Source organism: Zootoca vivipara, chromosome 16, assembly GCF_965207765.1.
Source record: "Zootoca vivipara chromosome 16, rZooViv2.hap1.1, whole genome shotgun sequence".
Taxonomy (NCBI): domain Eukaryota; kingdom Metazoa; phylum Chordata; class Lepidosauria; order Squamata; family Lacertidae; genus Zootoca; species Zootoca vivipara.
The window spans coordinates 8965230-8990711 of NC_142599.1; the positions used below are offsets into that span (position 1 = coordinate 8965230).

The window sequence follows — 25482 nt, forward strand, 5'->3', positions numbered from 1 at the left end:
TGGGAGCAGAGATGCGGCGCCGGCAGTAGCTAAGGCTGCAGCCGGTGCTCGAGCCCCACTAGGTACCGTCCCACCATCGCCTCTGTGCTGCGTTTCATTGGTAGAATTGCTGCCATGTGGCGTCACCTCTACCAATGAAACGCAGCGCCGGGATGAGGGATGACCCTGACACTGCAGAGCTGAACAGGGTCCTGGTGCCCTTGCTCCGCTCGTTTACCTCTCCCCCGAGCGGCGCGCCTGGTGGGCGTCCAGGAGGAGTTAAAAGGAGGCCGCCGAGCAGCTCCCCCATTTGCTGGGGTGCCCCCTGAGTGCCCTGGCGCCCCACGCGACTAGGGTCAATGGGTGAGCCAGCCCTGGTCTTACAGCATGGAACAGTTGCCAAGACTGAAAGTCCTTGCCTCCCCACAGCCTTCTGTAAGTCCCTTCCTTTCCAGGGTTTTTCCCAAGCAACCAGAGACTGCGCCTGAGTGAAGCCAACCTCTCCTCTGCCCTTTTCATGCCTCTTCTGGTTCTGGGAGACCAAGGGAGAAGGCAAGCTTGTTGCAGCAGGAGCGGGAGATACCCATGCCTCTCCAGCAGGCGGACTCATCTCTGCCTCTTGGCCTCCCTCCTCTCCTGCTTCAGCTTCTGTCTTTGTGTTTGGACTCTGCCACAGACTCTCACAGACACCCTATTACCTTTTCAGCTTCTGACATCTCCTCTTCCCAATCTTCTCCCTCTTCTCCCTGTGACCACTCATCGTTGTCCCACCACCAATCCCCAGGCTCTGAGCCTTTTTTCCCTTGGTTGTTCCCCAACTGGTCCCTTCCACTATTCCTCTACATTCAGCCAGTCCATGACACTTTGCATGCAGAAGGTCCCAAGTTCAATCCCAAGCATCTCCAGGTGGGGCTGGGGGAGCCATTAGCCGTTGCTGAGCTAGATGGAATGATGGTCTGACTTGGTATAAAGCTTCTTCTTATGTACCTTGGACACCTGGATAGCTCAGGCGGTAAAGCATGAGACTCATAATCTCAGGGTTGTGGGTTCAAACCCTACACTGGGTTCCTGCCTTGCAGGGGGAGGGTTAGACTAGATGTCCCTTATAGTCCCTTCCAACTCCAGGATTCTATGAATATTGAGATTTTTCACCTGAGCAGGACATTTAGAATCTATTTGTAATTTGAATTACAAATGAAAACTGCCCCTTGCTTGGCTTGTCAGTTTTCCTTAAGTCCCCCCCCCCCCAACAACAACAAAAATGACTTGATCAGTAGCCAGATATGCAAGCAACTGAGTTAATTAATTAATTGCATTTATATACCGCTCAAGGTGGCTTATGTGGCTCACCCCCAGCTCAAGTCTGAGAGCAAGTGACTGACGCAAGGTCACCCAGTGATCTTCATGGCTGAGTGCAGATTTGAACCCTGGTCTCCCAGGTCCTGGTCTGATACTCCAACCACTGCACCAAGCTGGCTCTGACGCTGACACCAAAATGGTATTTGGAGGGATACTTCCTCCAATACTGGAGCAAGTACATAGGTATCAAGACCAACAGCTGTGACAGCCTTATCTTCCATGAATTTGCCTAATCCTCTTTTAATTATTTGCTTTGTTCATTTAGCAAGATTTATATTCTACTTATTTTTTGTTAAAAAAAACACTCTCAGCATATTTTGCATGATATAAAATATTCATTAAGAATAGTAATAAAAGCAGAAGATTAATTAAAAAATCATCAAAATACAGATTTTAATAACAAATGTTCATAATAAGAAGTGTCTGGGTAGGCTTGCTGGAGTAAAAAAAGAAAACATGATAAGAACAGGTGTTGAAAACTGGGAAATTAATGTCCCTGCCTAATATCAATAGGCAGGGAGTTCCAAATAATAGGGGCCGCCATGCTAAAAGATTGGTTTCTTCAGAACTGCAGAACGAACATGATGTGGCAATTGTAAAAGATGGTTTTGATGGGAACAGCGGTGTTTTAAAACATCGTTAATCCTTCTGAGCAGCTATCATCTGAAACAGCATAAATCCTCTTTCAGCGTGATCCTTTATTCAATGGGCCTTGCTTCCCTAGCTGAGTGTGCCTTGGGGATTGTGGCATAAATAAAGAAATAGATGCAGGCATTGAGAGGCCTTTGGGCCTCCTTTATTGCTTCAGGACAATGAAAGGCTTTGTCTGTCCCCCCCCCCCCCCGATTCCGTCTTCTTCCATCTCTCTCTGCCTTGCTGGGTGGCTGGGATAGGCTGCCAAGTTCCACAGCACAGCTTAAGAACACAGCAGTTTTTAAAAGAACAGATCTTCAAACCATCTAAGTGCCTTCCCACCCCTTCCCTCTTCCACCACAGCTTAATATCTCCTTCTATAAGTACTCCAATTGGCAGCTATTTCTGAGCCAGATCAAAGTCAATCAGGCTGTCAGCTGAAGTCCTGTCTTCTATTTTGCATCTGTCTTTGGCTGCCAGGTAGAAGTGGACAGGTGGAGAATAACCCAGTTCCTCCTCTCTCTTTTCCCCTTAATGACAGCTTGCTTTGAGCCTAGCCGTGCAACTAGATGACTGGATGAGTTATCCTCCCTGGAGACAGCCCGATTCAATTTTTAATTGACCTCCACTCCACTAAAAAATGCAGAAGTGGTACAAGTTCTCCATCACAATGGCAGTCACCCACCTGCCTGTCTGACCTGCAGAGGAGGGTAGGGCAGTCAAAGACACGCTCTCTGTGTCGGTTAAGGTGTCGCCAACTCCAAGGTTCATGACTGCTAGGAATGACTCGCGCCATATTGCCCTGGAGAAGTCTATCCAAGACTTGCTAATAGGGCCCTGGGTGTTTCATTTTCTCTTCAGAATCTGGAGACACGCCCAGATCCAGATTCCTGCGCACTTCAGAGTGGCACATGTGCTCTTAAGATGCAGAGTGTGACCAACTTATTGGGTCAGAATCCAAGCAGCACCCAGCAACGCTGAATGCAGGAAGAGATAGGCCAGACAAAAGAAAGGGCTCTTATTTGCTCAGCACGTAGTTCAACTATGGAAAGTGCTCTTCCGCAAGAAGCAGCAGCACTGGCCTCCAGTTTGGACAGCTTTGAAAGAGGATCAGCAGTGCCAGATTTAGTAAGGTGTGGATCTTTTCCCAGAAGAGGGGCTCCGAGCCAGGGGGACCCAAAATAAGACACTTAAAAACATGCACAGAACAGAGGGCACTTTAACAAATTCTGTTCCAAGAGGAATTTTTGTGAAAATAATAATAATAAAATTGGGGGTTGAGAGTCCAAATTTTGTCCTCGCTGAGGGCAACCTATTTACCAAAGTCCTTCCCTGGGATTCAACCAATTCATGGAGGATACAGCTATCAGTGGCTGGTCGGGCTGGCTGGATCCTGACGATTTCCATTCTCTCAGCTTCTCATTTTCCCAATCTTAAATCCAGCTCTCTGCATTTCTGCAGCAGCCGCTTGCAGTGTATTTATTTTTAGAGCCCCCTGAAAATCCCCCAGCATGTTAGTGCAAATTTATTCTAGTGAACACACTTTTGAATGCAGCTTTTGACTAACATGCACCTTTCTGCAACTAATTTCTCCTAATAAAATGCATTTCTGTATGTTATTTTCACTAATATATTCATTTTTGTTGTGCACATTTTTCTCCCCTGACACATGCATTTTTGTCAATATCGCTTTGGTTGGAGAACCGCAATGCAAAATCTGAATAACTGCGGGTTTTGAGGGATAGCCTGGTTTCAGCTCTCATATTGTTTCAGGAAGTATAGAATTGTTAGATTCAGCTTTCAGTGTAAACTGAAATGAATTCCTCCCCACCCCAGCACATCCCTAATGACTGCTGGCTATCAGGGTTACGTTCTACCATTCAGTATGCCTCTGAATATCTGTTTGTGGGCTTCCCACAGTCATCTGGTTGGCCACTGTAAGAACAGGACACTGGACTAGATGGGGCTTAGGAAGACCAACTTACTCAAGCAAGGCTCAACTGGAATTTGCAAGGCTCCCAGTACGTTTCCGAGCACAATTCAAAGTGTTGGTGCTGACCTTTAAAGCCCTAAATGGCCTTGGTCCAGTATACCTGAAGGAGCGTCTCCACCTCCATCATTCTGCCCTGACACTGAGGTCCAGCACCGAGGGCCTTCTGGCGGTTCCCTCGTTGCGAGAAGCCAAGTTGCAGGGAACTAGGCAGAGGGCCTTCTCGGTGGTGGCGCCTGCCCTGTGGAACGCCCTCCCAACAGATGTCAAAAAGGAAAACAACTACCAGACTTTTAGAAGACATCTGAAGGCAGCCCTGTTCAGGGAGGCTTTTAATGTTTAATAGATTGTTGTGTTTTATTCTTCTGTTGGAAGCCGCCCAGAGTGGCTGGGGAGACCCAGCCAGATGGGCGGGGTATAAATAATAAATTGTTGTTGTTGTTGTTGTTGTTGTTGTTGTTGTTGTTGTTGTTATGTCTCTTCCCAGTGCTTGACTGTGGAACTGATTCCCTCAGAAGGTGGAGGACTCTCCTTCACTGGAGGTTTTTAAGCAGAGGTGGGATGGCCATCTGTCAGGGATGCTTTAGTTGAGTTTCTTGCATTGCGCAGGCTTGGGTTCGATGACCCTCAGGCAGGGGCGTCTTACCCATAGAGGCTAGTGCCACAGGGCGCCAGGGCACCAAGTTCTGGAGGGCGGCATGAACGAGGCGGAGGCTGGACGCAGTGCCTCCCAGCACCAGCTCGCCACCCTTGCCTGCCTCTGCCATGCCGTGCCGAAGCAGTGCCGTGCCCAGAGCCTCCGCCTGCTGTGGCCACCACGGCACGAAGTGGCCAGCTGAGCCGGGAGCCGCTGCATCCAGCCTCCGCCTCTTCTCCACTGGAGGAGCTGCCCTCTGGCCACTGCCCGCCTCCTCCAGCCCCACAAGGCTGGGCGCGTCCTCCCAAAAAAATGTCGGCAACTCTGGGAAGGGGGAGGGGGCGCCGGAGGGATCTTTGCACCACGGTGCCGGATATGCTTAAGACGGCCCTGCCCTCAGAGTCCCTTCCAGCTCTGAAGTTCTGTGACTCAATGGCCAGTCCAGGGCCTAAAGGTACGATACTTCTTTGAACTGCTCCCTGCAGTCCTCCCCGGCCCGCAGTTCTCACTCAGGTTGAGTAAACCACTACCAGCCCATCTCCACCACTGTCCTCCTTTCCCCATCATCGCTTTCTCTGCCGGATACACAGATTTGTCAGGACGAATAGTGTTTTCGTTATTTATCTATGACTTGGCTGTGTGGCTTTACTTCAATGAGAAGTGATTGGGGGGGGGACTCATTCCCAGGATCTGGCTCTGGGTTCCTGGCTCAAGCCAACCAAGCTCAGCTGTCGCATTCAATCAAGTTCAATCCATTGGCAAATGCATTGTGACAGACTATTTATTCTCTGCAGGAGTGCTTGGAAAGCTAATTTTCTGTTTAAATGCTGTTGCGCAAATGGAGGCTGGCTCCCTTAATCAAGCTACATGGATGTGTGGCCTGACGCAGAGGGGTCTGTGCGGGGACACGGCAGGCCAGCATTTTAACTCAGTGGTAGTGGAGGGGTTGTGGGTGCCCCTCCCTTCTCTCTCCCCCCACCCACCTCCTTTGCTTTAGCGGTGGAAGAGCGAGGGCAGGCATGAGGGCCACATTCTCCCCCCCCTTTTTTTTTTTACTATATTCAAGATTCAAACCATCCAGTTTTGATTTCTTTCTCTTATGTGTGTACTTCCCCACCATCCTTCCCTGGCCTCCTCATCTTGCTGCATATCATTCTTAACCACCCTCTTCTTCCTATATTTATATTTATACCCCGCCCCCTTTTTTTTTACAAGACCTTGCATGCAAACGACCTCTCTAACTCTTCTCACTGGCTCATACAAATAGCTGAGCCTGGTGAGCACTTAATGTTCCCAACCCTTATAGTTATAAATTGTGGGTTGCCATCTGATTTATTCTGATTTTAATCTGATTTTATGCTGTATTTCAGTCGATTGCTGGATTTTATGTTTTAATGTATTATATACTTTAATGTTATAGGGACCCAGGTGACGCTGTGGTTAAACCACTGAGCCTAGGGCTTGCTGCTCAGAAGGTCGGCGGTTCGAATCCCTGTGACGGGGTGAGCTCCCGTTGCTTGGTCCCAGCTCCTGCCAACCTAGCAGTTTGAAAGCACGTCAAAGTGCAAGTAGATAAATAGGAACCGCTACAGCGGGAAGGTAAATGGCGTTTCCATGTGCTGCTCTGGTTTGCCAGAAGCGGCTTTGTCATGCTGGCCACATGACCTGGAAGCTATACGCCGGCTCCCTCGGCCAATAATGTGAGATGAGTGCGCAACCCCAGAGTCGGTCACGACTGGACCTAATGGTCAGGGGTCCCTTTACCTTTTACCTTTATGCTTTAATGTTAGCCGCCCTGAGCCCGGTTTGGCCAGGGAGGGTGGGATTTAAATAAAAAGTTGTTGTTGTTGTTGTTGTTGTTGTTGTTGTTGTTGTTGTTATTTTATTGATTTACAATCTGTTTTCCACAGCTGCTCCGAATCCTTGTCCTACTTGTAGGTTTATCTGACTATTATACTTCTTCAACTAATCTACAAAGGGTTTCCACTCATCCCTTAAGAATGAGTCCTCTTGGTCCCTGATTTTTTTTGTCATAACCTGCCAACTCCACAGATTCTATAATTCATTTTGCCACTCTTCTTTAGCTGGTATCTCTTTTATCTTTCCACCTTTGTGCATCCATTGTCCTTGCTGCAATTGTTGCGTATAAAAAATAGTTCAAGTTTTTTTTGGGGGGGGGTATCCAAATTCATTATTCCTAGAAGGAAGATCTCTGGCTTTTGGGGGGGGGGGACGTCATCTTCTGCAACTTTTTCATTTCCCCATGGATCATTTCCCAATATGTTTTTGCTTTTTCGCATGTCCACCACATCTGGAAGAAAGTGCCTTCCACCTCTTGGTGATCTGGGCAACCTTCTAGACCCCATATCCTAGTAGTTGATGGAACCGGAGGCAAAAATGGATGGAACAATATTTTTGATGCTTCCCATTGTACAGTATAGTAGCTTCTATCCACGTTCACACACCCCTCTCTGTCCTCCATCCAGGCAAGCATTGCCCAAGTTCAATTAAACTTTCCAGCCAGGCAAAAACAGTTAAGCTTGAATCCTCGAGTAGGAAGGGACAACGAGGGCCATCTAGTCCAAACCCCCTACATTGCAGGCATCTTTCACCCAATGTGGGGCTTGAACACACAACCCTAAGATTAAGAGTCTCATGCTCTACTGACTGAACTGCCCCTCAGGATTAAGAAGAATGTGGAGCAGGACTGGTGAGGGGTGGGGCCTGGAAAGAGCTCTGAAGGCCAGATTTGACCCCAGAGCCTGAGGTTCCCCCTGTCCTCAGCTAGACTCACAACTGGGATTGGACCAGGGCTGTTGAAATAGGGGCAAAATCTGGAATGCTTTACCTTGGATGGGGGTGGTAGAAAATGAGGTTGATGGGGTGGTCAGTGACTCACCAGCCCATGAATCTCATTTTCACCCCACTTCCCTTTATTTTTAAGGCAAAATAGTTAAAAAGGAGTTATCCTCTGAGGGGCAGGTGTGAGGAACCATTAGCGCCCCAGACGTTGCTGAACTACAACATCCTTCATCTCTGGCCATTGACCACAACTGCTAAGACAAATGGGTTTGTTTGTTTTTTTTTGTTTAGCAACATCTGGGAGGGCCAGAGGTTCCCCAGCCCAGTCCTGCAGCAGGAAGAATCTTCCTGATTCTATTTCAGACGGCTCTTTATTATGATCACATTTCCTTATGTTGATTGTGTTTTAATTCCCCCCACTGCACCCCTGGCATCGTCTTAGCATTCTGCTGCCCGGCTGGAAAGTAGCAGATGAATATTCAAAGCAAATAACTCTGCCCATAAGCTTTTGATATAAATAATAAAGGATAATCTGCTAGGATTTTTTTTAAAAAAAAAATTGGGGTTTTTGTTTTGTTTTGCTGAGTTTCTTGCATACACTGTGCTCAGAGTCTCTTGGAGTACCGGTAATTTTCCATTAAGGTTGCAAAGCATGCCTTGCACCAAACTGAACCCTACCTGACTGAAGGGTGGGGAAGGAGACTCAGATGCCTGGAGTGAAAAGGAAGGCAGATGGTACAGGTGTTTCATGAATATTTTAGAAGCCAAAAGCTGGGGTGTTTCGGCATCCTTTCTTAGAAAGAAACCTTGGAGGGTTAATCCCACTTGACATCTTAAAATGAAGAGAATGTCTTCTGCGCTGCACAGATGTCTAAGCCTGATTATTATTATTTTTGAAACGTAAATCCTTGGCATTGCATGGCTGGCTGTATTATAAAAGTGCAGGAAGTGAGGGGGGGTTCCTTTCTTTCTCTCCTCCTTGTGAGTAATAGAATTGCTATAAATATTTTAGGAGAGAACAGAGGAAGGGGTGAGGTCTGGAAGATGAGAAAGACAGTTGGAAAGGGCAATGAACTAAACCAGGGGTCAGCAAACTTTTTCAGCAGGGGGCCGGTCCACTGTGCCTCAGACCTTGTGGGGGGCTGGACTATAATACTGTATTTTGGAAAGAAAAAAAATGAACGAATTCCTATGCCCCACAAATAACCCAGAGATGCATTTTAAATAAAATGACATATTCTACTCATGTAAAAACATGCTGATTCCCGGACCGCCCACGGGCCGGATTTGAAAGGCGATTGGGCCGCATCCGGCCCCCGGGCCTTAGTTTGGGAACCCCTGAACTAAACTTACGATCATTAACACTTATGGGGGGGATGAATATTAAAACTGATATATAAGGCCGTGTTGAGGCATTATATTTTTCAGGCTAATGATACTTTGCTTTTTTGTTATGTTTTCCTTTTTCTTCTTTTATTTTCATTGTATAGAATCATAGAATTATGGAGTAGGAAGGGACACCAAGTGCCACCTAGTTCAACCCCCTGCAATGCAGGCATCACAGCTAAATAATCCCTGAGAGATGGCCATCCATCCTCTGTTTAGAAACCTCCAACAAAGGAGAGTCCCACCCCCTTCTGAGGTCATCTGCTCCACTGTCAAATAGCTCGTACTGTCAGAAAGTTCTTCCTAATGTTTAATCGGAGTCTTGTAACTTGAATCCAAGGGGTTTGGGTCCTGCCCTCTGGAGCAGCACAAAATTTGCTCCATCCTCCACTTGACAACCCATTCAGGTCTTTGAAGGTGGCTATCATATCTCCTCTCGGTCTTCTCTTTTCCAGGGTAAAGGTAAAGGGGCCCCTGACCATCAGGTCCAGTCGTGTCCGACTCTAGGGTTGCGATGCTCATCTCGCGTTATTGGCCGAGGGAGCCGGCGTTTGTCCGCAGACAGCTTCCGGGTCATGTGGCCAGCATGACAAAGCTGCTTCTGGCGAACCAGAGCAGCGCACGGAAACGCCATTTACCTTCCCGCCGGAGTGGTCCCTATTTCTCTACGTGCACTTTGATGTGCTTTCGAACTGCTAGGTGGGCAGGAGCTGGGACCGAGCAACGAGAGCTCACCCCGTTGCAGGGATTCGAACCACCAACCTTCTGATCAGCAAGCCCTAGACTCTGTGGTTTAACCCACAGCACCACCAATTCCCTCAAACATTCCTCATAAGGCTTGGCTTCCAGACCCTTGATCTGGAAAGGTAATTTTGTGCAGGGATGGCTGGGGATTATTGGGGGTGGTGAGACATAAGGCTGGAGCCAGAACCAATGAGAAACAGAGCCAACTAATCCTAGTTTTGCCTGCATCCTCCTCTTCCCTCCTGGAAGCTGGCAGGCAGAGCCACCTTCTAGCCTGGTTTTAACTTTCAAGTAAGGAGGTAGGTAGGCGGGCCGGGGACTGGCTGAAGGCAGGAGGATCAGCAACAAAAGCGTCATTTAGGAACATTTTGAGGAAAACACATACGGGATTGGGGCTTATTTATGGGAGGCAGTACATTTTTGCAGGAAGCATGACATGCACTGTCCATTAGCCACCAATTACCAGCTCTCATGATAATGCTACAAAGTACTGTGATTGTGGGGGACAGAGGCAGATGAGGCAGTAATGATGCTGGCCATTTGGCCCTCTTCTGTGGGAATTATGGACCCCATTATGAGCAATCTGCCACTGATAACCGCTCCTTGCGCACACTTGTTTAAATATTAAGTTTAGGGAGGAGATTGTGACTGCGGGGAGAGGAGGCAATAGCTTTCTTGGGCTGTATTCAAGTGCACAAACAGCATGAAATACTTTTGTAAGCATTGCTCAGCAAATTGGAGGAGCCGCCACCTCCTATAATATGTAATATGAAAGTTTCCCATTTGTTTACTTTCCAATATGGTCAGGTTCAGAATCGCAGCTTAGGAATTGATTGCTTATACAGTGGAACCTTGGTTCCCGAACTTAATCCATTCTGGGAGTCTGTTCGCTTCCCAAAACAGTTCAGGAACCAAGCCATGGCTTCTGATTGCCTGCAGCAGCTTCCTGCAGCCAGTCAGAAAACGTGGAAGCCACGCCGGGCATTCAACTTCCAAAGAACGTTCGAAAACCGGAACAATTACTTCTGGTTTTTGTTAGTTCGGGAGCCGGAACGTTTGGCTCCCAAGGCGTTCGGGAGCCGAGGTTCCACTGTAGACGTAGACTTTGGATGGACAACTATAATATTTGGAATGCATTTATGCAAAATATAGTAGGTTAAAAATAAACATATATTTGAATAATAATAACGGGTGAGCTCCCGTTGCTCGGTCCCAGCTCCTGCCCACCTAGCAGTTCGAAAGCACGTCAAAGTGCAAGTAGATAAATAGGGACCGCTCCGGTGGGAAGGTAAACGGTGTTTCTGTGCGCTGCTCTGGTTTGCCGGAAGCAGCTTTGTCATGCTGGCCACATGACCTGGAAGCTGTCTGCGGACAAACGCCGGCTCCCTCGGCCTATAGAGCGAGATGAGCGCCGCAACCCCAGAGTCAGACACGACTGGACCTGATGGTCAGGGGCCCCTTTACCTTTTTAATAATAATAATAATAATAATAATAATAATAATAATAATAATAAAGTATACGTGGAATTTTAATTGTTAACACATATAATTTTCTTTTTTGCTTGTTAAAATAAACTGTTACACTGAGAAAGAAAGAAAGAAAGAAAGAAAGAAAGAAAGAAAGAAAGAAAGAAAGAAAGAAAGAAATGTCATGTGATTGTGTACAGTAGTACCTGAGTTACAAACACCTCGAGTTACAAACACCTCGGGTTACAAACACCTCGGGTTACAAACACTTCGGGTTACAGACTGCTAACCTGGAAGTAGTACCTCGGGTTAAGAACTTTACCTCAGGATGGGAACAGAAATCGCGCGCTGGCAGAACGGTGGCAGTGGGAGGCCCCATTAGCTAAAGTGGTACCTCAGGTTAAGAACGGTTTCAGGTTAAGAATGGACCTCCAGAACGTATTAAGTTTGTAACCAGAGGTACCACTGTAGAGTTCTTTCTCTTTACTTTCAAAGAACGTAACTTTGTATCCACCAGCTGGAAATGAAACAGTACGTAGGTCTTCCACAAAACTTGAAAGCAGAATCATATATAAGCACCCAGATACTACAGTATCGTGAGCACAAGTCATCATAGCAAAACGAAGAGGACATCTTGAGGGAGCCACACACCCACCCCACTCCATATCATTCATCAGAATTTACATTTCCTATAATGCCTCTGGCTTATCTGACGCTTTCAAGTGGGTTTCAGGTCCTAGGTTAAAGATCAGGTCTAGCATCAGCAGACAGCATCCTCAGGCAGCTGCTGGGGCCCTGCTGACCTGGCGGGACCCCTCCACACTCATTAATTTAATTTCCCTCTGTGTCCTTGACATGACATTGCTCCCAGGCACTGTGGGGAATTTAAATACAGCTCCATTGGTGTGCTACTCCTGCCAGGAAAGCCTTCAGTGTCCACTGATTAAGGAGGAGGGTCCACCAGGGCAGGGTCAATGCATCCTTTTTCACTGCTGAAGCCTGCCTTACCCGCATTGCATAGTGGCTCCCAAGAAGCTGGCTTCCTGCAAAATCTCACCAGAAACGAGTGCCAATGAAGACACTGTTTCTCTACTGATGGTGGAGGCAAAGGGGCAGATGAGGCACCCATAGGAGTGCCACCTTGTGCAGGGGCGAACGAAGGTGTCGTGAAACCCAGGGTGGGGCATTGCTCTGTAGTGACGCCGCACATGCGCTGTACATAGTGGTTTGCCGCCAGCGCCACTCCAGCGCCATATGGATGGTATCGGGATCCTCTGCTCGCAGTTGCAGCTGTGATGGAAGGATCCCACTGCCATCCGTACGCCGCTGGAGTGGCGCCGGTGGCAAACTGCTATGTGCAGCGCATGTGTGGCATCATTACATACAGTACATGTGTGCGATGCCACACATGCACTGTACATAGCAGTTTGCCACTGGCGCCGGGATCCTCTGCTTGCGGCTGCAGCCGAGAACGGAGGATCCTCCACATGCAGCTGCAGTGGTGCAATGGCTGCTCACGCCGCTGCGCCTAGTCCGAGGCGGCAGGGCAAGCACCCCGTGAGGTGGTGCCTTCTCACCCTCCCAGATGTGGAACCCGGGGCACACACACACCCTGTTGTGACGCCACTGGCCTTGTGGACCTGCTGCTGGAGGCAGTCACCTTACTTTGCCTCATGGTCAGGCCGGTGTTTGGTGAGGGACAGTTCAAACGTGGAACCAGCCCTTTTAAAGGAAATCTTGATCAACCTCATGTTGGATTTTTTGAATAGTCAAGTTACTTTAGAGCAGGTCTAATGTAAATACTGTCTGTTTAAGAGAAACAGGTGTTGGTGATTTCTGTTAATTGCTCACAGGCATGGGCTCTGCTCCTTGTATATAAGGCTCTGCCATAAAGCCTTCTGTATCTCTTAGTTAGATCTCTTAGTTGATCACTCTCTCAGTTAAATATCTCTCAGTGTGATTTAATTCTCAGTTTAAGAGATTCACAGTTGAATCTCAGTAAGAGAGACTCTCAGTTTAAGAGATTCCCAGTTGAATCTTAGCATGAGAGTTGCTTAGTTATAAAGCTAGTTTGCTGTTAATTCTTGGGTAGTTTAATGGGAGTTATGTGGGAGTTTGTAGGAGGTTTGGAATGGTTTGAAGGTTGGAATGTGGGTAGATAAAGTTGCTAAGAGAGAAAGCATTCATCTTTAGTTTAAAGTCTCTTTAGAGTCAGTTTGTTTTTCAGTTAAAGAAACCCAATCGTTTGTATTTTCATCTGTATACTTTTACAAGTGTACAGTTGTAAGGGGTTTCATATAAGGGAGATAATTCCCTACGCTCTTGGTGGTGTTTTCTTAGCCAGGTCAACTTCTGACTGCGTATACTCTGCATGAAGCGTACTTTAAAGGGCCGCTGGAAACTGGGATATATGATTTAGGTTAAGCAAGTTTCAATTCCCAGTTTTCTCTAATATTATTCTTATCATATATATATATATATATATATATATATATATATATATATATATATATATCCCAAAACCTCGGTCCTGCTTCAGAACCGGTCAGATCTGCTTATTTCCATTTTGTGGCAGTCCTGCAGGTGTTCAGCAATTGCTATGAGATATGTTATGGGAAGCGATCCACAAATGGAATCAAATAAACAGCAGGGGCCATTCCAAGTGGTTAACTGAGGATTAAGCAAACAAACAGGGAATTTGCATTCAAATTGTATGGATGGCATTCAACTAAGTTTGACTCATAGTAGACCCATTGGAATTAGCTTAGTCACGTTCATTCACTTCAGTAGGTTTATTCAAACCTAGCTCAATGTGTGGTTTTGTGCACACGTTCGCCTAAAATACAAATTTTGCACGCATTTCCGCCCTAAAATCTTTGTAAGCACTTCCCCCATGAAATGCACATTTTTGTACACAGTGGAAAATTAAACTCGTTTGTTAGCAGCAGTCTGATTCACAACTGCATCTGCAAATAGCAGATTAGGTCTTTCCAGCATGGACCAAAAAGACATGTCTTCCGGACCGAGTTAAGGCCTGCTGAAAACTTGTTTAAGCCATAGTCGCAGGGATGTTGCTCTATGTAGGAAATGTGTGGAGGGAGCAGGCATTTCTGAGACTGACTGGTAATATAGGGAGGACTCATAAAACATAAGAAGTTGCCTTACACTGAGTCAGGTCGGGGCAGACTTTAGTAATCTTTGGTAATATGGCACCCTGAGCAAGGTCAAAATTTGGCGCCCCCAAATGGATCCTCTCAATTTTGGATCTTCTCAATTTTGTGCCCCCTCAGCTCAGCACCATGTGGGAAGGAACCTCCCTAAATCCAATACTGGTCAGGTCAGACCATCCAGCTCAGTGTTGTCTACATTGACAGGCAGTGGCTCTCGAGGTTTTCAGACAGTGGAAGAACCCAACCCTACCTGGAGATACCAGGTATTGAACCCATAACCTCCTACATGCAAAGCAGATGCTCTACCACTCTGCCACAATGCATTGAAGCTACAAAGTGCCTTAGGTTGAGGCGAGTGGTTTTCCAAAGTACCTGACTGGGGTCTGAATCAAACATAAGAGCCCTGCTGGATCAAACCATAGGCCCATCTCATCCAGCGCTCTGTTCTCCCAGCGGCCAGTCCTATGCCCATGGGAAACCCAGATCCTGTCGTCTGTGTGCCCACTTGTCTGCCTGGACCACAAGTTAGCTTTGTACTGAATGGTTCAAAGTTTGCATGCATACTGACATGTTGCTTGCAGCTCTGATTCCTCGCCAAGCATCTCTTTGCTTCCTTTTCGAGGCTGAGCGGGTTTTCCGAGTGCTTAGGCAAGCTCCGGTGGAGACGGACATCTTTTTGGGAGCAGGCTGGTGTGAAATTGGTCCGTATGGCTCAGATTTGTTTCCTGATCAGATTTGCCACTTTTATATCAGATGACATGCCCCGCTGCCTTTCATGCTCAGGAGCTATTTTCAGGCTGCGTTCTGTCTTTCGTTCTCAACAGTATTCGATGTCTGGGAGTCATCCATCAGGGTTTCCGTCGGGTGCAAATGAAATGGTGAAATTTAGCTCTGGTTTCCAGCAGGTTGGCAAACGGTGGATTTTGGTGTGGCCAGTTTGAATTCTCGGTAGCAGTGAAAATGTTACTGCTGGTCCTAGATTTAATAATAATAAATAATAATAATAAATAATAATAATCTATTATTTATACCCCACCCACCTGGCTGGGTTTCCCCAGCCACTCTGGAAAAAATGTACATTTTCTTCCTTGAATGTGAGAAGTTCTTTGTGATAGAAGCAAAGACGGTGCTGGTGCCATCTGCCAGCAGACAGAAAAACAACCATGCTATGCACTTCAGTGTACTTTAGCGCAGTTCAATTAATTCAACTGTACATTAGCCACTGCTGCTGAGGTGCTTCTGGTTTTCTGAGAGGTGCAAATTCTTATTCAGTTGTGGCTTAGGGTTTGACATGAAATCCCAGGGGGGTGAAATTCCTTATCGGCACCCCCAGGGTGAATGATTAGGGTCAGGGAGGAGAAGAGCAGGGCAGTTTCTTTCTTTTTAAAAAATAATTTTTATTGGTTTTATTAATAGCACAAAAAAGACAGAACATAAAAAAGAAACAAACATATCCATCCACCTTCCCTCCCTCCCCCCACAAGTCCCCTTCTGCCACAAGTAGGTCTTGCGAGTGTTGAGAGTCGAAGGTAGTCCATTTTAAAGCCGTGTTTGTCCTCCCCCCCCAGCCTCCGGACCCCCCCCCTGCCACCAAGAGGCCCCAAGATCAAGGAGAGATTGGGGTAGGTTTCCCCCCAGCTGTTCATAAAGAATCCTCCAGCATAACACACAAACAGACAAACAATAAAAAAATATCAGTATCTTACTTTCTTAAACATTATATTTGTGACTTCCTCAGATCCCTTCTTCCTGGTTTTCATAGTTTCCTAATATAGTTATAGCGGGTTTCTTATTCTTAATTCCAATTCTTAATCTTTAAAATCACCATTATTTCCCACCTTCTTCGTATCGCCTCCCCACAGGCCCCCTCCTGCCACAAGAGGAACCTATGAGGTACGACCATCCAAAGGAGGTCCATTTTTGTAATTGGGTTTCCTTCCTTCCGCCCCCCCCCCCAAGAGCAGGGCAGTTTCTGCTTAGCTTGATAGCTTTTCTTCATCCTGCGCCTTCCACCCATTTGCGTCAGGCACAGCCCAGGCTCTTCCCATCACTTGGTACATCCTGATTTCTGCCCCTTGCAGGCAGCTCCAGAGTCTGCCTTTAACCTACCAGGCTCCTCTTCCTCCTGCCAGGCACTGCCCCTTAGCTTGTCTTGGGGGTCTGTGCTGGAAAATTCAGAGCATGCATAGCACAGACTAATTAGGCTGTTCTTTGGCCCACAAAGCTGCCCCAGGCAAGCCGCTCACGTGCATCACCTGTCATGTCAGCCACAGGCAGAATAAAGCCCACAGCTGCAAAGCAACAGCCAGGAGCGCACTCTGAGTTTTAGAGCGCATCACTGGATTCTTCCATTGCCAGCTGAACTTGGTGACTTTCCCTGTCACGCTCCTTTCGGCAGGGATCAGGTGTACCCAGTGTACCCAGAAGCCCCCATTGCAGGCACAACTTTGCCTTTCCCATGCCATGTGTTACGTACTGAGCTGAATCCTAGAACAATAGGATTCAGAATCAGCAGTCTGATTGGTCTGCAGGAGCTACCCAATCCAACTCCAGGTGGAAGTGAATCCGCAACCTGATTGGCCTGCAGGAGCAACCAATCAGGCGGCTGGCAGAAGTGAATCTGCAACCTGATTGGCCTGTAGGAGCAGCCAATCAGGCTGCAGGCAGAAGTAAATCCACAACCTGACTGGCCCTCAGGTGTAGCCCTGAAGTAGCCAATCACGCAAGGCCCATTGTGTAAATCAGTGTTTCTCAACCAGTGTGCCTCCAGATGTTTTGGGACTACAACTCCCATCATTCCTGACCACTGGTCTTGCTAGCTAGGGATGATGGGAGTTGTAGTTCCAAAACATCTGGAGGCACACTGGTTGAGAAACACTGGTGTAAATAATGTATATAAGCAGATGGTTTTGGGAAAGAGCCATTCTTCTCCTCTTCTCCTTGAGGACTATGAGCTGAATAAAGAGCATGAAATTCACTCTCGACTCCGAGTATATTTCACCATGCATTGTATGAGGCATGAATCGCCCACTTTGGCCACCCCCACCTTTGGATTGTGGACCCCAAGAAGTTGGTTGGGTTCCAATGCAGACCGCAGGCCAGACGTGGTTTCCGGCCTCCAATATGGCGCCATGCTGGTACAGCTCTCGGCCCCATTCCATGGCCCTCCTCCCACCCTAATCGGCCTGGAAAGAAGCACCAGTGCAGGAGAGGCTGGCAGGGGCACAGGCCTGATTCCGTGCCAGGTCTGCCCAATCCTTCCACCAGCCATGCATGGCATCCCACCAGGGGCTTCATAAACCTCCTGGTTGGTTGGTTGTTTCTCTGCCCGCCTGGGACTGCAAAACAAAAGCAAAAACTGGGAAAGAGAACTGCGTTGCAAAATTCAGTCCAGTGTGACATTTGTGTACTGTTTTGGAAAGCAAAGACCAGGGAGAGTGGAGGGGTTGCCTTTGAAAGTGAACTTAAACGGAATTTCTCCTCTATCCCTGACCTTTGTCTATACTAGCTGGGGCTGATGGGAGGTGTCAGGGGTTTCTTGTGACTGCTCTAGAGTAACGACGCTCCTCAGGTTACTTTTCCATAACGTGTTTATTGGTGCTGATATGTACAGTGAAGCAGGTGCAGAAACATGTCTTCTTACTCCGATGCAGAATCCGGAAGTGCCCCTCGACGCGAACGCCCCCAACATAAAAGGCGCGGGACACTGAATCTCCTCCCCTTTCTCCTCCTTCGTAATTCCGGAACCGGAGGAAAGGGTCTGCGTTCCATGTTTTCCCTCTCCCCCTTGTCCCTCTCTCTCCCCCTTGTCCCCTCTCTCTCCTCCCGTCTGTGGAGTCTGGGCTCTTTCATCCTGCCTGAGCCCGGGCACTCTCTCTCCGTGTCCTGACTTCCCTCCCCCGAGTCTGTGTTTCCTTCGCTACTCTGTGAGGAGCTACTCTTGATGATAGGGGGAGGTACTCTGTACTCTCTCCCCCTTACAGGAGGTGAAGTGCAGCAACCTCCAGAGAGACAAGGTTCCTCACCTAGAGGCAGTAAGAACTGCCTCCTGTCAGAAAGTAGCATTCTGACGCAGGCTGAGATGTCCATTAAAATTCATCCCACTGAGCTATGTGGGCTGGAGTTACCACATGCTTCTTTTCAGCTGGTGTCTCCCTTTGTGGGTTGTTTTTTTTTACAAAATTGCTTTTAGCTAGATCAAGTGGTACCAGAACAATCTGAACACACTTTGTTCCTCCGGCTTCCCTTAAACACATCCATCAGAAGCCAACAACGTTGTGACTTACAATATGTTCTCATCCTGCTGCCCTACTCTATCCAGGGCTCCTGAATTAGATCCCACCACCCACGGGGTTGTGAGGAGATTGAGAAATTTTGGGGAGTAATACACGAGGAATTAAAGAAAATGTTGAAAATTGTTTTAAAAAACCAGAGGCATATCTCCTAGGCTTGATAGGGAAAGATATACTGCAAGTGAAGGGGGGGGAAAGAATTTTTCTATATGCAACTACGGCAGCAAGGCTAGTGATTGCTTCTAAATGGAAATCTCAAATTTTGCCCTCAAAAGAGGAGTGGATTTGCAAATGGAATGAATATTTAGAACTGGCAAAGCCAACTTCAATCATAAGATACCAGTCAAATCAAAAATTTAAAAAAGGAATGGAAATGTTTCGAAGATTATATGTTAAAATATTGTTCTAAGAAAGATATGCTAATATGCCTAGAATAAAAATGTCAAGTATATCTATGAATTGGGAAATAGAAGAGATAAAAGGAGTACAAAGAATGATACATTTGGAGAATGCAAAGGTAAATGTGGAAGTAGAGATTTAAAGAAGTCGAATTGTGGCAGAGGGAAGCTGCGGGTGGGGGAGGGAGTACTATATGATAAGTATGTAATAATTGTTTTCAATGTTTTTGGATTGTATATTTTCAACCTCTTTCTTTCTTTTTGTTGTTTTGTTTTATTTAAACAAAATAAATAAATAAACTGAACGAGATCCCACCACCCCATCCATTTATTCCATCAGCACAAGCCTGGCCCACTTTGGAAAGCACAGCTCACTGCTCCAACCACACCTACAGTCCATCCAGGCAATCACCCAGCTCTGCGGTGTGACAAGGCTCAACTGGGTGTAGGACGAGTTGAGGGTCAGATTGGACACACTGGTAGGATGCAGAGGTCCAAGAGAATGAGCCTTTTTATAGCAGTGGCATCAGGTTGTTGTGGCATAGCTGCCAAGTCTCCCATATTCCCCAGGAAACCCCCATTTTTCTAGCTGCTCTCAGATGAAAAAACGGATTTTTTTGTTTTCCCCCGGTTTATTCTGGCGCGGCGGCCATTTTGGAACTGGGCGGAGCATGCTCAGAAGCGACTTTTGATGCAGCTCTGCCCAGTTCCAAAATGGCTGCAGTGCGACTTCTGGCGCGGCAGCCATTTTGGAACTGGGCAAAGCAGCATCAAAAGTCGCTTCTGAGCTTGCTCCGCCCAGTTCCAAAATGGCGGCAGCGCTACTTCCGGTCTGCTACTTCCAGTTCGGTCCCTTATTTCTCCCACAGGAACTTGGTAGGTATGTGTTGTGGGCGTCTGTCTGTGTCTCAAGAGACAATGGAAGCAGTGATGGGGTGGGGGTGGGGTCTCGGAGACTTTCAGGGTGCTTGGGGACGACCTCAAGGTCTGTGGGGACCCACAAAGCCTTTGAGCCCCACTCTGCCCACACTCACTGCCCCCCTTGGTCATAGGGTGGTGAAAGTGATTGCAACTCCTATAAGAGGAACCAAGAAATGAATGGCTGGTGTGAGTTTGGTGTGCCCAGAGGTGGAGTAGTTTAGAAGGGCAAAATGAGGGAAGAGAAAGAGGCATACTTGGCTTCAGCATAAGGTCAGCATAAGCATGCTTGGCCTGCCAAGCACACATGGCTCTAAGTGCTCCCTTAAATGCTCTCTGAAAGCAGCATAAATTCATTCTGTATTAACTATACTGGGACCGATCACAGTAAATCTGTTTCCTCTAAATTTCCATTAGCGGAGCGGAGCTTTAATGGGCAGAGCAATGCCTAGGACCAAAGAAAAGCCAACAGGCATAACTCTCACTCTTGAATTTGAGATGGATATGTCATCCATTCAAACACAGAATCCTCATCTACATTATGCCTTCAGAGCAGTAGGATTCCACTTGTCTTATACCAGGCATCCCCAAACTTTGGCCCTCCAGATGTTTTGGACTACAATTCCCATCATCCGCGACCACTGGTCCTGTTAGCTAAGGATCATGGGAGTTATAGGCCAAAACATCTGGAGGGCCGCAGTTTGGGGATGCCTGACTTATACCAAGGCTTACCCCCAAGAATCCCATAGTTATTGGTGCCAGGAGTTGTTGGGAGACCACTATTTCCCTCACAAAACTAAAAATCCATGGGAAGAGGTATCTTAGAACCCCTCTGAGAATTGTATCTCTGAGGAGATACTTGGGTTGGAGGGTAACCTCCCTTCCCAGCTGACATTACTCCATTCGCCTTCCTCTTTGTGCTTGCTTCCTCTATCCTTTGGGACTATGTCTAGTAGGCAGTGGGGGTGGGGGTGGGGTGGTCCATTAGGACAATTGTGACCCTGCCCCACTGACCTCATTTTGTCTTAGCCATTCCCCACCTGCCTGCCTTCTTATTTACAAGCAGTTCCAGGCGGTGGCCCTGGCTTTCTGCTGCCTCCTCCTTCGCCTCAATGTCACTCAACAGGGAGGAGGATGGAAGTAAAATTAGTTGACTCTTCCTGCCGGTGTTTCTGGATCCACACCGCCTGTCTGCCTTCCTGCCTTCTGCACCCGGCTGCCATTGGCTCTGGATCCGGTGGTATTCAGAAGCACTGCTTCCTCCAATTTTAGAGGCAAAACATAGCCATCATTTGACAGCCCCCTCCTCCATTAATTTCTCTAATCCTCTTCTGAAGGCTTATCTTGTCCTATGGCTTTCCCCTGGGGAAAGCAGCTACCTGGTGACCAATCAGAGCAAACAGCAATTCGGGTTTTCTCTGGGTTGGCATTTGCTCTGATTTAGCACTACAGAGCAGGTGTTACCTGGGAAAGGAACCAGGCAACGGGAAAGCTTGTCAGTCCTGTGCTTTCCAGGCACGGGAGTAGCAGAAGGGCTTGTCCACACATACCTTTCCTCCACAATTTCCAGGCACAGTCTGTGCTTTAAAGTTCTGGTGATAGCTCCGTGGAAAACCCAAATTGTTGTGGGTTGTTGTTGCATGTCATGCATAATTTTATAAAAATTCTATCACATCACCTCTTACTGGCCTGCTCTCTAAACTAAAAAGTTCCAAACGCTCCAACCTTTCTTTGTTGGGAAGTTGCTCCTTCCCTTTGATGCCCTTTTCAGAACCTTTTCCAACCTTTTGCAATATCCCTTTTGAGGTGACCGGAACAGTATACAGCATGGATAGGCAACCTAAGGCCTGGGGGCTGGATGTGGCCTGATCGCCTTATCAGTCCAGCCCGCCGATGGTCCAGGGATCAGCGTGTTTTTACATGAGTAGAATGTGTGCTTTTATTTAAAATGCATCTCTCAGTTATTTGTGGGGCATAGGAATTCATTCTCCCCCCCCCAATATAGATAGATAGATAGATAGATAGATAGATAGATAGATAGATAGATAGATGATAGATAGTCTGGCCCACCACATGGTCTGAGGGACAGTGAACCGGCCCATGGCTGAAAAAGGTTGCTGACCCCTGGTATACAGGAAACAACACTGTTTGACATCCCTGCCATTGCCTGCCCTTCAGGTGCTCATCAAGCACATACAGTGGTACCTCGGTTTAAGAACAGTCCGATTTAAGAACGATTTGGTTTACGAACTCTGCAAAACCGGAAATAGTGTCTTGGTCTGAGAACTTTACCTTGGTCTAAGAATGGAATCTGAACGATGGAAGGGCACCAGCAGAAGGAGGCCTCATTAGGGAAAGTGTGCCTCGGTTGAAGAAATGGTTTTGGTTTAAGAACGGACTTCCGGAATGGATTAAGTTCGTAAACCGAGGTACCACTGTATATCTAACATGTCTAATTCACCCATTTTCCAACTTGGTCATTTTCCCAATTGCACATAAATCTTTCCAACTACACATTTTGTGTCTGGCTGCAAACCAAAACAATCGCCCCCATGCTTTTATAGCTGTCTCAGCCTCTCTGCCCACCAACTCCAGCACAGCCACTCAGTTTTAATGCCTACCTGGGTCATTCCGTTTATTTCATTCCCTCTCGAGTTCTGTCCTAGACCTACGTGTTCGTGTGATCTCCTACTGCACGACAAAGATCCCACAGCCCACCTCTGACTAATTCTGCCCAAATGTTCATCTTGTGACATTAACATAAAAGGCAACAAGAGGGAGAAAGCTGGTGACAAGAATGCTTCATTGACAAGGGACTCGTGTGGTAATGAGCTAATAAAAGGAATTAAATGAGCTGATATTTGTGACTAACAGCGGGTGGTGGGAGATGTATGCTTCTGTGACATCAAGATGGTATATGTTGTGCATTAGAAATAAACTTGAATGCTAACACAGTGTTTATTTCAACACTGGAAGAACACTGTTGCTCCTTTGTTCCAGTGTTCAATGATTCATTACAGCACCCAAATTAGAATGGGACCAGGGTGACCCCAGTAGGATAGATACATGAAACGGCCTTCAGTTACTCACATGGACCCCCTTAAAGAACTAATTAGCTGGTGACCTATAAGTGTTTTAAGTTGCATCGAGAGGGAGAAAGGAAAGCAGTGTGGGGTAACTTCAGTTATCTAGATGCAAGTCTCGTTTTTCCATACTCTTCACTCCTCTCTCTCATCATAGTAGAACCCAAGGTCATCAATGAAGATGAATGTTGGGAGATTCGGGACAGACAAAACCAAGTACAGTGAAACCTCAGTTATCGAACGTAAGCCTGTTTGGCTTCTGAAATGTTCAACAACCGAGGCATGGTTTCCAGTTGCATAGCTGCCAAGTTTTCCCTTTTCTCGCGAGGAAGCCTATTCAGCATAAGGGAAAATCCCTTTAAAAAAGGGATAACTTGGCAGCTATGCAGTTGGTTGCAGGAGCTTCCTGCACTCAAGCGGAAGCCGCGTCAAACGTTCAGCTTCCAAACAACATTCGAAAACCTGAGCAACATTCGAAAACCTGAAACATACCAAAACGGAGGCGTTTGGGAGCCGAGGGTTGACTGTACTTTTTCACACAGTGTATAACTGAGCTCGTCTAGTAGGATATTGTAGAGTTGGGAAATGTCCAGAAAGGGACAACTAAAATAACCAGAGTGCTGATTGGAGCACCATCCCTAAAGGCATTTGTGACTTTTTAGTTTGGAAAAAGTATTGCATGATCAAGGTATATAAAGTTATGACTGGCAATAGATTAGGAACAGTCCAAAGGAAGTTCTTGTTCAGACAGTAATTCGCTCTTTCATCATTCCTTGATCATATGAGTTTCCTTCTTCCTTTTCTCCTTATTTGTGGAACTGACCAGACCAGAATCTTGCAAGCTTACCTGTATAGTCAACCTCATTAGTCCTTTGACTTCCATGAGATTAGTAGGGCTGTTTGGAATTAGTAAATGGACCAGCTTTACCCCACTCCCATCAACACTTCCTTTCCATTATGCTTCGCTAGATACCAGGTCACTGGTGTGTAGCTGTTGAAGGCAGTGGATTTCTGCCCGTCCCCCCCCCCTCACAAAATGTAATAATCCTATTCTAAACGTAGTGAAAAAACTTTCCATCTGGCTGGAAAGTGTCTGTATAAAATTGTTACATATCCATAAAGCCAAATTGCTTCTGACCTGAGATTTCTCAAGGGAACAGTTCATTAAAACATATCTAACACTTCCATTTCTAACCAGTCTCTTGGAAAGTGATCACTGGAGTAGATTTTCCAGTGGGGGGGGGAGCGGAGAGCCTTTATCTTGATACGTTTGAAGTCGACCAACAAGAGATGGAACGAAATCGCCTTGACACTTCCCTCCCCTTAATCAAGATGGTTGGGAGGTGACGTGTGTTATCTCTCTGCTGTGTGTCCCATTATTCAAACACATCAAAAAGGCCTGTGGGTGGCTGCTTCCTCCCCACTCTGAGTCCCACATTTTGCTTATAAGGTGTTAGCAACCAGAATTAACTGTTGTCACATGATCTGGGTCTTATACTACGAACCTTATCCAATGCACATATGGCTCTGTAGTTTATATTGTGTGCCTGGAGCTGCCCCATGTCGTAAGCCTCTCAACTGCAGGTTGCAGTTTCTTCGCAAAGGGGAAGGGTAGAACGTCCGGTGGGAGGCACATCATGCTCCTTCTGGGGCAGTTTGTCCACCTTTGGTCCACTCAGCTCTCACCTGTGTCTCCTAGAAGCATGAGACAGTGGCCAACCCCTGGGAAATGGCTTCAACTGGCTGGCTAAACCAGGTGACGGTAGACAGTGGGTCTCAAACCCTTGGTGAGTTAAGGACTTCCCCTGCATGTGAAGACAGGATCTGGCAGATGGAGTGGACAAGACCAAGAGTGGATCCAGTGGTAAAGAAGGAGGTTACTGCACATGCCATGGAGGGAAATGAGTGGCAAATAACAAGACACAGGCGGCGCTGTGGTCTAAACCACAGAGCCTAGGGCTTCCCAATCAGAAGGTTTGTGGTTTGGAAATCCCACCATAGCTGTCAAGTTCTCCCTTTTTTAAAGGGAAATTCCCTTATGCTGAATAGGCTTCCTCGTGAGAAAAGGGAAAACTTGACAGCTATGATCCCTACGACAGGGTGAGCTCCTGTTGCTCGGTCCCAGCTCCTGCCAACCTAGTTCGAAAGCACCCCAAAAGTACAAGTAGATAAATAGGTACCGCTCCGGCGGGAAGGTAAACAGCGTTTCCGTGTGCTGTTTTGGTTTCACCAGAAGCGGCTTAGTCCTGCTGGCCACATGACCCAGAAGCTGTCTGCGGACAAACGCTGGCTCCCATGGCCAGTAAAGCGAGATGAGTGCCGCAACCCCAGGGTCGTCTGCGACTGGACTTAACGGTCAGGGGTCCCTTTACCTTTACCCTTAACATGCCTGATCTCAGAAGCTCAGCAGGGTCAGGCCTGGTTAGTGCTTGCATGGGAGACTGCTTGGGATACTGAGTACCATAGGGTTCCCCCCCCCCCAGATAGCTCAGTTAGTTAGAGCATGGTAGTGCTAATGCTATGTTTGCAGGTTTAATCCTCATCTGGGACAACTGCATATTCTTGCATTGCGGGGGTTTGGACTAGACGATCCTCAGGGTCCCTTACAACTCTGTGATTCTATG

At 47.1% G+C, this 25482-nt stretch overlaps 1 protein-coding gene and 1 non-coding gene across 3 annotated transcripts in view; both read left to right on the plus strand.

Moving 5' to 3' along the window:
- Positions 1-25482, plus strand: part of MMP17 (matrix metallopeptidase 17) — a 151524-nt gene that overhangs the window by 57959 nt on the left and 68083 nt on the right. The gene's annotated exons all lie outside the window — the stretch shown is intronic.
- Positions 974-1046, plus strand: TRNAM-CAU (transfer RNA methionine (anticodon CAU)). Its single transcript has one exon. It is a non-coding gene; the product is annotated as a tRNA-Met (tRNA).